Genomic DNA, 12,674 nt, shown 5'->3' with positions numbered 1-12,674 from the left:
TCTGCATGGATGGGAATCGCAGGGAATTCTCGTATTCTTAGGATAAAGTTAGAGACTGAAAGATCCCCTCGCATCATCTTTGACCAATCCACCCTGCTGTACTATTACCGATTTAATCTACCGCTGACCAGAAGTAGACTGCTACATTCCATGGCTTGTGAATGAATAGAGCTAGTCGAGTCCTCGCCCATCCAAGTGCACAAGATTTCTCCAGATGCTCGCATATTGAGGAGGTATCAATGTATAGTGGTAGATTTGAAAGTGCTGTGATGTAATAGCAGACCGTTCAGAAGAACAAGACAAGGGTGGTTTTTATGCATGATGGAGCTCCAGACAGATGGAGTTCGAAATGATTTTTACGTGTAATGAGTGTTTGTGCACTGCATTATTTTCGGCTGTTTAAGCGCTGTGACGGTGTTTGCAGAGCGTTATAAATGCATCATTTTTTGACAATTTTATGTGAGTGAATGTGTCTGTGGATCAGTGTACTGCATTGTTCTGTGAACATGTCTGTAGGCTGTGCAATGCATTATTCTGACAGTTTTTAATTAGTGAGCCTGTTTGCAGAGCGTTATACATGCATTATTTTAACAATTTACGAGTTGTTTTTGTGTCTGCACACCAGTGTACAGCATTATTTCTGTGATTTACGAGTAGTTTGCAGGTCTGTAGGCTATTTACTGTGGCCTCCAAGCACATCAGGGCAAGAGTTTTGTATCAGCATAATAAATATACTATGTGAAACCCATCCCTAAATAAATTGTTCCAATTTCCCACTGGAAATAAATAAAGTACACTCCTTCCTCTCTCCAGCTGCTGGACACAGACAGTCCTTTTCCCACCATTTTTCCCCAGACTGCCATGGGATGACATTGCCCTCTGGTGGCGGTAGTGTGTACTAAGTCATTTGGACTCCGGACCTAATGGTGAACACATTGGATGGAGGGACTATGTATGACAACTCAAATTGTTTAAATAAACACTGTATATAAAATGAAGACTTATGTCCATCCTATCCAGCAGACCAGCACAGGCTGAGTCCTTCTCCCACCAATTCCAACGAAGAGGTGATGGTTTGGTGACTTAGGTTAGTGGAGGTAGCCCAAGTGACCTTTTTCCCGCCATAATTTGAACTTCCCACCCTTTTCTTGGGGTGGGGGTTTTGGAGGGGAGGGGGTAGGGGAGAGGTGTTAGTTAGCCCAATTGACCTATTTCCCCAACAAAATTTGAACTTCCCGTCATGATGTCATTTCGACATTGCCACATCTATCACCGCCATCTTGGATCCGCCATCTAGAATAAATTTGGCAAAATGCATAATGGGGCCATAGGAAGTTTGCCTCACTACTAATGTCATCAGGAGTTCTAACAGTACCATGTGCTCCAACTCTCTTTTTCAAAACACAGCCACATCGACGAAAGTTTCTACCCTTAAAAGAAGTGATTTATAGCCTGGAACACTCTTTTGAGGGGAGACCTGATATCTGGCATGGATAGCACGCTGTACTTTCGGAAAAATAGGTTTCGGCAGGAAAAGCAAATTGTTCATTTGACCATGCCACGTTTGCAACTATCTGTGGTACCAAGATATACACTCACTGCCAATGTGACCTTGGAACCGATCCCACTTATTCATTGCCCCTTCTTTCTCAGCAGTACCAACTTAAAATTAGGGATAATTCACTGCCCCACCCTGATTTCTGTATTAAATCTGTTGAAGATGTAGGAAATACTATAATCAAACCTGATATCAGTTCATCAGAGTTACTTTCTAAAAATGTTTGCAGAACACCAACAGACACAGGCACATTTGTGTTCTCCGAGGTCACACCTAGTCTTGTCCTAAGCATTGTAAAACAGTTGAAATCTTCAGACAGTGTAGATATATATGACATATCCTGTATTATACTAAAGAAAGTAATAGACTATATTGTGTACCCCTTAACATTCTGTATAAATAAATGTATATCTGATGGATATTTTCCCGAAGAACTCAAAGTGGCTAGGGTAGTTCCAACATATAAAAAGGGAGATATAGACTCACCTTCCAGTTACAGACCAATCTCCATAGTCCCAGCTTTTTCTAAAATACTGGAATGTGTAATTTACCAACAGCTATCTGTTTATTTTGAAAAATTAGGAATAATTAGTGAATTGCAATATGGTTTTAGGAAAAAGTTGTCTACTGTGGATGCTATAGACTTTGTAGTCAAATACTTACATCAAGTGTTTGCTTAGATCACAAAATGTGAGTTGAGCACAGCCCTTATCCTCAAAGCTTTCGACTGTGTCAAGCATAAGCCACTCCTAGAAAAACTGGAATTCTATGGCATTAGCCATAACAGCCTTAAATTAATAAAATCATGTCTTCAGAATCGTAAGCAAGTTGTTTGTGTAGGGAAAGAAATGTCGGGTATAGAGCAAGTCAAGATAGGTGTTCCGCAGGGATCTGTGCCGGGCCCCTTTTTGTTCCTAAAATGATAATTGATCTGTCATCATTTATCAAGTCCACCATTGTGTTGTATACAGATGATACAACATTTCTTCATGCTAGTGATGATTTCAATAGCCTTAAAACTTGTGCAGCAAAGACAATTGACCAAGCATCCTATTGGTTCAAGGCAAATGGATTCCTGCTGAATGAAAACAAAACACAGCAGATGGTTTGTAGTCTTAAAGATAAGCTTCTGTCAGATGATCCAAGTTATGTCAAATTTTGCGGGGTATACATAGATGATAAATTATCTTGGGGTCAACATGTACAATATATTAGTGGTAAGTTGTCAAGAGTTATTTACCTGTTAAGGCGGCTTATGGATTGTGCTCCTGAAAAATATGTTAGAACATCCTATTTTTCATTCTTTCAAAGTATTATAACATACAGAATTATTTTGTGGGGGAACTCTAGCTGTGTACATGACATATTAATACTGCAAAAAAAAGGCTATTAGGATAATTACAGGTTCTGCATATAAGGCACACTGCAAACCATTGTTCTGTGAACAAAAAAATCATGACTAATATAAACTTGTACGTATACTATGTTCTAATTTATACGAAGAAGAATTTACCAGAAACAAAAACCAGAGAAAATGTACATAGCCACAATACAATAAGGAATAGGTGCCTCTATATTCCTTACCACAGATTGTCAAAGTCACTCAACAGCTATGATATCATGGGGTACAAATTATTTAATAATCTTCTGCAATCTGTTCAAGAAATACCTGAACAATTATTCAAACAAACAATTCATGACTGGCTAGTCCTCCACCCATTCTACGATATAAGAGAATTTATCAACTGTAATATAATACTACAATGTTAACAACAAACCTATTGTCTCTTTCAAACTATTAATTGTATTTTAGTAAGTATATGACGTTGTCTAGTGCTGTAATGGCCGAATGACAATAAAATTATCAATATTATTATTATTAAAGTTCCGGAACTCTTCTGGTAATGCAGGAGAGAAACTGTGGAGGCTACCTAATGGTAAGCTTATCAGCAAGGAATATTGCAAATATTATTCAATCAGTTGTGCATACAGATTTTAGTAGTCAGAGTTTTTAAACGAAGTGTGTGTTGCTACAGCGACAGGCGGTGCATCACTGTGGCATAGTATGCTTCATATCAGAGTCTTGGTATGTGTGTCTCAGCTGAGTGCCCTCACCTGCCAGTGCCACCTGCCATCACTCAGTCACGAAAAAAAATATTTATGACCACCTAAACGTCGGAGAATGCTACACGCGATCTTGGGATATCAGAAATGGCTCATGGTAACAAGTGAAAGACGGTTACCGAATTCACAAGCACAATTGTGCATATGAGTATGAGAGTGATATTTGATAAACCCAAGAAGAAGTATTTAATGACAACTGTGAGATCAGTAGGCGAGCAGAGATTTCCTCCAGCTGTTCAGTGCATAGTAAGCTGATATCCGAACTGGATCACTTACAGTTATGTTGTTTTCCTATCGGAAGTGTATCAATCACAGTCATGGAGGTTTCCAGTGAAACTGATACGAAGGTCATTCAGTAATTAAAGAGACAAATTGGTCTGTGGAAAAAACTGTTACTAGCGCAAGTTTCGTACTTTTATGGCTTTAAGTTGGCATCACTGGGATGAGCCCTGATCAGCTGATGTATCAACCTCGTTTTGTTTATAATCTCAAAAAATACAAGATGGCGAGTGCACATGAAACACCCACATTAGCTGAACAACGTTCTTTAATTCGTTTTTTACTTGCTGAAGGTGAGAAACCAGTGAATATATACTGCAGAATGTCTAGTTTCTGGTGTAGGTTTTATGAATCATGCAAATTTTTACAAGTGGTTAGAGCAGTTCATAGATAGCGCGAGTCAGTGACTGGCGGACGACCACTGTTCTGACTGTCCAGTTGCAGTTTCAACTCCCTCACTTGATAGGTGAATTGATGACATTGATACGGTTCAAGTTAGCACTGGTACAGTTTGTAACATTATCTGTAACAATCTGAAGTACCGCAAAACGTGTGCAAGATAGGTCCCAAAGAAGTTGACACAGCTACACAAGGAAACAAGGTTGAGAGTGTGCACAGAGCTAAAGGAACGTTATGAAAGAGAAGGTGAGCACATCCTCAACAAAATTGTAACTTGTGATGAAACTTGGGTTTACTATTTGAGCCATAATGTAAAAGGAAAGCATGTAGTGCAAGCATACCAACTCACCTGTAAAGAAAACATTCAAAACCCAAGGATCAGCAGGAAAATCATGTTGACAGTGTTTTCGGATGCTGAAGGTCAAGTTTTTCTTGTGATTATCTCGAAGAGCAGGGTACAATGAACAGCCAGTACTACTCTGATTTGCTTTTAAACAAGGTGAAGCCAGCCATGAGAGAGAGAGGCGTCGTGGATCTCAGAGGAGAGGTGTGATTCTCCAGCAAGACAATGCACGTCCCCATATTGCTCAACTAACCCATAAAACCATCGACAAAATGGGCTGGTAAGTACTGCCTCATCCCTCTTACAGTCCTAATTTAGCATCTAGTGATTTCCATTTGTTTGGTGCACTGAAGGAGGCATTACGTGGGAAGAGGTTCCAGAACAACGAGGATGTGAAAAAATTCGTGGGAAATTGGTTCAAACATCATGATAAAGAGTTCTTTGTAGCTGGAATAAAAAAGCTTGTAGCCCATTGGAACAAGCGCATAAATGTTCAAGGATATTATGTTGAAAAGTAGAAAAGTATTGTTTTGCAAAAATAAACGCTTTTTGCTCCAGACCAATTTGTCTCTTTAATTATTGAATGACCCTTATATGGGCATGGTGAATTTTTCTCTTAAGCAACAGTGAGATAACAATCACGGGACATTCTTCAACTGTAATACTGCATCAGACCCCTTATGAAGCACATAACAGGCGAATCACGCGAAACCTCGTAAGGTAGGGGCTGGCTTTGCTAATGTATGGACTCCTGCTAAACTCCTACTGTGGCTAATGGACAAAGCATTCCGTGTTCAGGGATTGTCGACAGTGTCTTGTAGCTATGAAAATGTAGGGAGTAATATTCTACAAATTCAGAAGCTTGGCCGAGATCAGTTTCTGCTCTGTGAACAAATTAAGGGGGTAAAGCCACTTTTTCCAAAGACCTCTATTATTAATGGAACTTACGTTCTTATGTGGGTCCCCACGTAGCGGCTCCTAACCAGCTTGAAAATCATAGGAACAATTACGCAATTGTGCACCAAGGAATCGATCACTTAACTCCCTTGTAAGCAAACAATAATTACTGCCATTAAGTTTAATTCCTGGAGCAGCACATCACTAGAGCGGCAGCACTGAATCATCCAGAAACGGTGGGTAAAGAGATTTATTTAGCAAGCAGGTAGTAGCACCAAATATTATAGTTAATATTGGTGCGTAACCGCAAAGACGCCAGTATTGCATTTGAAACCTCTTATGTTCACAATATGTCTTGGTAGGTGCATAAGTTCGTAGCGTTTTTTTTTTTTTGGATGTCGGTATTTCGGTTGCGATGGGTCTGTTTAGCGATTGCCATTTCATTATTTGTAGCTCACAGTTGCTGTTTGAGTCTACATATTGTCATTTTGCAATTTGGAGGTAGTGAGTGGAGTATAGACACTAGAAAATTGAGCGCCAAAGAGAGAAATCGGAACATTTACCACATTCTTCTGTTTGAGTTTAATAGAGGGGTGACAGCAACAGAGGCAGCCCGAAATATTTGCGGCGTGTATGGGATAATTCCATTGGAAAGACTTTGGGAGAAAATGATTTACTCGTTTTAAAGAGGACCGTTTGACATTAGTGGCTCTCCACAGTCAGGAAGACCTTTGGGATTTGATGAAGATTGTTTAATCGCATTAATCCACAATGGTGCAGGGCAGTATACTCGTGAACGGGCAAATGTATTCAACTGTGATCATTCCGTCACTGTGCGAAGCTTACATGCAACGGGGAACGTTAAAAAATCGGAATGCTCTAAGGCAAGCTCACGAAATACGGTACGTGCCATATGTGCATCTGTGCTTGTTCATTATCAACTGGCCTGTGAACAACACCGTCCGTTCATATCGTGTGTCCTTTTTGGTGGCGAGAAATGACGTCTTTATGCTAACATAAGGAAAACAAAGGAATGGTTGAGACCAAACAATGCAGCAACGTCCTGCACAAAGACCTAAGCGCATCCACCAAAGATAATGTTACGCATCTGGTGGAACAGCGACGGTGTGGTCCACTACAAATTGCTTACCCAATGTGTAACTATCACAGCTGACACTTATTGTCAAACACTAAGACGTGTTGCAGACGCAGTCCAAGATCGACGATGAGGAAGACTGCGTGAAGTGATGCTGCTGCACGATAACGCCTGACTGCATTCTGCTAGACAGACAAAAAAGTATACAGGACTTGGCTCGGGAAGTCATTCCACACCCACCTTATTGACTGGATCTTGTCTTTCTTTCTTTCTTTCTCGGGGCGTTTGTCCCGCTCCAATGCGGGGCCGGATTTTGTTACTATGGATTTGGCAGTGTTAATAGCAGAGGGTGGCCGGAAGCCCCTCCTGACACCACCCCGAACTGCCCGGGACGGAAGTGGAGTACCCCAGCTGTCTGCGCCTAGTGTAAGGCATGAAATAGTGTGGACGATTTCGGATGTCTGTGAGTGGTGTAACTCAGGTGGAACGTGGGGACCAGCACGGTATTCACCTGGCGGGATGTGGAAAACGGCCTAAAAACCACATCCAGGCTGGCCGGCATACCGGCACTCGTCGTTAATCCGCCGGGCGGATTCGATCCGGGGCCGGCGCGCCTACCTGAGTCCAGGAAGCAGCGCATTAGCGCTCTCGGCTACCCTGGTGGGTCGGTCGATCTTGCACTCTTAGATTTTCACTTTTTCCGCCCTCTACCGAACAACTTCAAGGAACTTCCTTTCTGGATGAAAATGCGCTCCGAACATGGCTCGACAAGTTCTTCGCCTCAGAACCACGTGATTTCGACAGTCAGGGAATCGAAAAGTTACCCCAGCGTTGGCAGACTGTTGTAAATAGTGAAGGAGAATATATTATCGATAGCTAAAGTCTCTGTTGTAACTGTTGTGTTTATTAAACTTACAGAAAAGCGCTGTAAACTTATGCGTCAACTCAGTACCACAAGTGTTCCTGTTGTAAATTGCAGTTTACCCATCCCATTTCATATGAATATGGTACTGCCCAGCACTACTGAGAACAGAACTTACTCTGTTTGGTTCCATAGTTCACAGGGCTCATCCTTCTAGAAAATTGCTGCTTATTGTCTGTGTGAGAATCTGATCAACACTTAATTGTTGCATTACGCACTGTTCGTTATTTAAAAAAGATTAGAAGTTGTGTTCACTTTTTTAAATTAATGTTTCATACTCTGTTTCCTACCTAATCAAAATGAGTACAGTTTTTATACCTGAGTCAGTTTCAATGGTCATATTCTGAATAATTGTTCTATGCCTTTCTAGCTGTTATGAAGGTGTGCATTCATCTGTGTTGTAGTTACAGAAACTGATAATTCCAATACTGTAATTGCGTCTCCCCAACAATCTGATACTGGTCAGTAGAGTTTCCCTCGATTCTATAATAAACATGTAAGCGAGTAATGAACTGTGCTGTAAAATAGCTTCACATACACCGTATAGAAGAATAAAACCTTAAGAAAACGTAGTTGGTTAAAGTGGTAGTTGGTCAAGGTGTTACAATAAACTTATACTCCAAAGTTTTATTTACTTTCATAGTTACACTGATAAACTGATACTACAAAGTGTTATTCAGTTTCATAGTTACACTAATCGAGCAAATATATAAACTCAGTCTGTGGTAGTGCAAATGGATCTTTGAAAACCTGTGATTCTTGGTATAAAACACTTTACTGAGTGCAACAAATTTGCTCACTGTGTAGCATACGTTATTGGTGCTTTCCTTGTTCCATCTCCAGAGTACCTTTACCAGTTGACTTCAACTCCTGTTTGTGTAATTCTGGAAGTACCTTCAGATCTTTGCTCAATGGAACGATGTCATTATAATACACTGGGTAGCACCTGTTCGTTTCTTAGATAATTGCCTTTAGGTCCATTGCAAACAATTACATGTACAATTACCACTGCTTTGCTTACTGAAATTTAACGATATAACTGCTATATGGTATAACACTGTGATCTTTACACACTGCAGGGAAGAGTAGGCAGCTTCCTAGTTAACAAAACCATAACATGAAACAGCAATCACTTCAACTGAGAACAACTCTATCATCTTAACACATTTCCTCTATGTACACATAATGTTGAATATGCAATGGTTAACTGAGCCACAAGAGCGATATAATGGTCTCAAAACATTACATACTCAACATACATTCAAATAAATCATTTTTAGTATCTCCATAGCTCTTACAAGGTAAGTATCTACTCTGTACATAAAATAAAATTAATTCCTGGATCTCAAGGCATCAGGATTCTTGTTACTTAAAGCATACCACCAGACAAAGTGATGTAGTGGTTAGCACACTGGACTTGCATTTGGGAGAACTACATTTCAAACCAACGTCTAGCCATCCAGCTTTAGGTTTTCCATACCAGCCACTGCAGCTGAGTGGTTCTAGGTGCTTCAGTCTGGAACTGTGGTGCTGCAACGGTCACAGGTTCGAATCCTGCCTTGGGCATGTATGAGTGTGATGTCCTTAGGTTAGTTAGGTTTAAGTAGTTCTACATTTAGGGGACTGATGACCTCAGATGTTAAGTCCCATAGTGCTTAGAGCCATTTTTAGGTTTTCCATCATCACTTCAGCTAAATGACAGGATGGTTCTATTGAAAGGGCATGGCTGATTTTCTTCCCCATCCTTGACACAGTTTGAGATTGTGCTCCATCCCTAACGACATTAATGTCAAGGGGATGTTAAATGCAATCTTCCTTCCTTTCCTTTAAAGGATTCCTATGCAATGCTAGCAATATTTCGTCTTTTTTCTTCCTCATCTTCTTCACAGTATCCTTACTCTGCTGTGAAGTATTTGCAGGAGAACTTGGTGGTCCTGTAAGGGCCTTTGCATGGTTTTAACCAATCAAAATGCACTATCACAGCGTGGTAAGAGACCTGGGTCTCCGCATTCACAGGAGAAGTTACCCATGTAATAGGATAAGGGCCTTCACACTGAGGTGTGAATTTCTTAGTTTTCTCTTTTTTAACCATAGGATTTTTGGACAAAACTGTACCTCCTAATTTGAACTGGGAGGGAGCATAGCCCCTCTGTTGCAGCTTTGTAACCGGTTCTGAGTAGCCTTGGAATTAATTTGTTTAACCTGTGCCCAGACAGCCTCATGACAGTGAGCCGGACCCTTTACTTCAACCAAATCAGCATCAGGTGGCAACTTGTCGAGTTGAAATGGGCAGTTCATAAGTCTTATGTATACTCCCTCTTAGGGTACACAAACAGTTTATTTGTGAATAAAACTGTTGCACATAGAAGGTGCATAAGTGACATGCCAGTCCCAAACTGAATGTGATTTTTTCACATAACAAGACAGCATTCGAACGATTGTTTTATGGACAAGACGACGTTAGCTTTGGGATGAAAAGGCATAGTGCACCATTTTTTAATTCTCAACGATCTGCATACTTGTATGAATAAGGCAGACATAATATTGGTTCCTTGTTCTATAAAGGTAGCGTCAGGACTTCCATAAGATAGAACTAAGTGACTAACAAAGGCACATGCCACAGTTTCTGCTATCGTTTCTACAAGTGGTGCCAGTAAAAGTGGTCAGTCATAGATAAGATGTACTTATAATTTTGTGTGCTTTGTGGAAAGGGGCCAACGGTATTGAAGGTGACATTTTGGAATGGTTTAGTAGCTTTTGGAAGTGTCTGTAGAGGAATTTTGGTCCTTGGTGAAGATGCCTTTGGTCACAAGACAAAGTATTCTATATATATTTCCTAACATTTGTCTGTCTACCTTTCCACCAGAAATGGGAGGCTACCCTACGATTTGTGGCCCATCATCGATTATGGCATACTTGCAAACTATCATGACACTAAACCATGATGCGTTGTTGCAGCTCTTTATCCACTACCCAGTGAGGTCTTACAGCATAAAATAACATTCTCTGTAATGAAATCTGAATGGGAAGGATATTGGTGGCATCCTACATCTCATTGCTGTGTTTCTTTTAGTTCTTTTACATTATTTGTCTAAATAACCTTGACTTTGCGGTTTAATCCTTCAACATTTTCATATAGACGATGTGGCTTGTGGTGTACATCATAATCATATTCTGACAGTCTCAATTCCAACCGAGTTAAGCGACTACTGGGATCCTTTAAGCTTAACATCAACGGTATGGCGGTTTGGTCAGTGACCACAATGAATTTTCGCCCACACGAATACCATTTGAAATAGTTTACTTAAAAAACAAGGCCTAACAACTCCTTTTCAGTAGTACTATAGTTTATCTCCGCTGAGTTCATCTGTCTAGAAGTACAATCTATGGATCTTTCTTCGCTATCATACTCTATGACAGCTCCAGTAGCATAATCCAAAGCATGCATTGAAAGAATGAAGAGCTTTTCAAAGCATAGGTAGATCAGCAAAGAAGAACTTGTCAAAACATCCTTAATTTGTCTCATAGTTGCCTCACACTCTTCTGCCCACTTAGACACAACAACTTTCTTCAATAATCTCATCAAAGGTTTAGCCATAAAGGCACAATTCTTCATAAAACCATGATAGTAGTTAGATAGGCCAAGAGATGACTATAACTCCTTAACGTTGCAGAGAACTGAAATGTTCAGTTGATTCTGTTACTCTTGGGTCTGGCTTTACTCCCTCTGCACTAATAATATGTTCCAGGTACTGAACCTGCAAAAGAACACTTCCCTATTTTTAAAGCTTAAATGAGCACTTTGCAACCCGGGCAACGCACTTCCTAGCCTCTCCACATGATTCTCAATTGTTCTCGAAAAAATTATATTTTCTAAATACACAAGATACATTGTGGACTTTAAACCTCTCAATAACAGGTCAGTGAATCAGTGGAAAGTGACAGGTGCATTCTTAGACCAAAAGGCATGTGGAGAAACTCATACAATTCAGAAGAAACCACAAAATCCGTCTTCGGTCGATCTTATAGTGCAATCGGAATGTCATGGTACCCAGAGAACATGTCAAGTGTGATAATGTGTCCAGTGTTTTGTCGATACTGGGTAGACGGTGTCAGGTGTCGTGATGTTACTTACCACTCTCATATCACTGCATAGATCATAGGTTTTTTCTCCATTGACTAACTTCTTAGGGACCACAACCATTTGTATCGACGATGGGCTTTAAGAAGGATTAATTAACCCAGTAGCTACCTGCTGTTGAATAATATCCTCAACAAAGGATTGTAAGTGGAATGGTACTCTGTATGGTTTCTGAGCAATCAGCATTTCTCATGGGATTTTTGTACTGTACAAGGTAAGTTGCCGACAAATAGTGCCATTCCTCGTATAGCCATGCATATTCCTCCAGAACTTGGTACAGAATGCTCTATTCTGACTCAGGCAGATGTACTAACTTCTCCTGTAAATGATTTCTTAGCCAAGCTGTTATGGCATGAACCTTTCTCACTAGAAGCTTCCTCTTCCGTATATTATGTTGAATCCACTTTTCACACTGAACCACTCCTTCAATTACTTTCTCTCTACTGGTCAATATAGTTCTGCATGGTATCTCAATATCTCTATGACCAAAGTTATTAACACTAATTGATACCTGAGCGTTCGTTCCTAGTGCTTCTGTTTAAGTTATACTTCTTTTGACATGGAATTGCAACTGGTGAGGAGCGTTGCTCTAGCTAAGCAGATCTACCAGGAGGTCTAATCTCAGCAGTATCTCAGTTTTGACATCAATCCAGAGAACATTTTCCGTATCTCCACTGATTTGGACAGTGGTGCTAGTTTTTAACACCCCTGTACACATTACCATCGAAACATGTGAAAGAGGTCTCACATAACAGATTCCTTGTGACTAGGGTGCACGCTTGCTGCCAAATCAGTGAGTTGCCCCATTGGATTGTACAGTTCACTTCTTATACTCTATCATAGGCTGAAAACGGTTTAGGAAGTAGTCCCACAAATTGACATCGAAATCTCGTTGGTGTTTCCTCACTACTTCCA

Source organism: Schistocerca cancellata, chromosome 11, assembly GCF_023864275.1.
Source record: "Schistocerca cancellata isolate TAMUIC-IGC-003103 chromosome 11, iqSchCanc2.1, whole genome shotgun sequence".
NCBI classification, from domain to species: domain Eukaryota; kingdom Metazoa; phylum Arthropoda; class Insecta; order Orthoptera; family Acrididae; genus Schistocerca; species Schistocerca cancellata.
Note: the sequence above shows the minus strand (reverse complement) of the source record.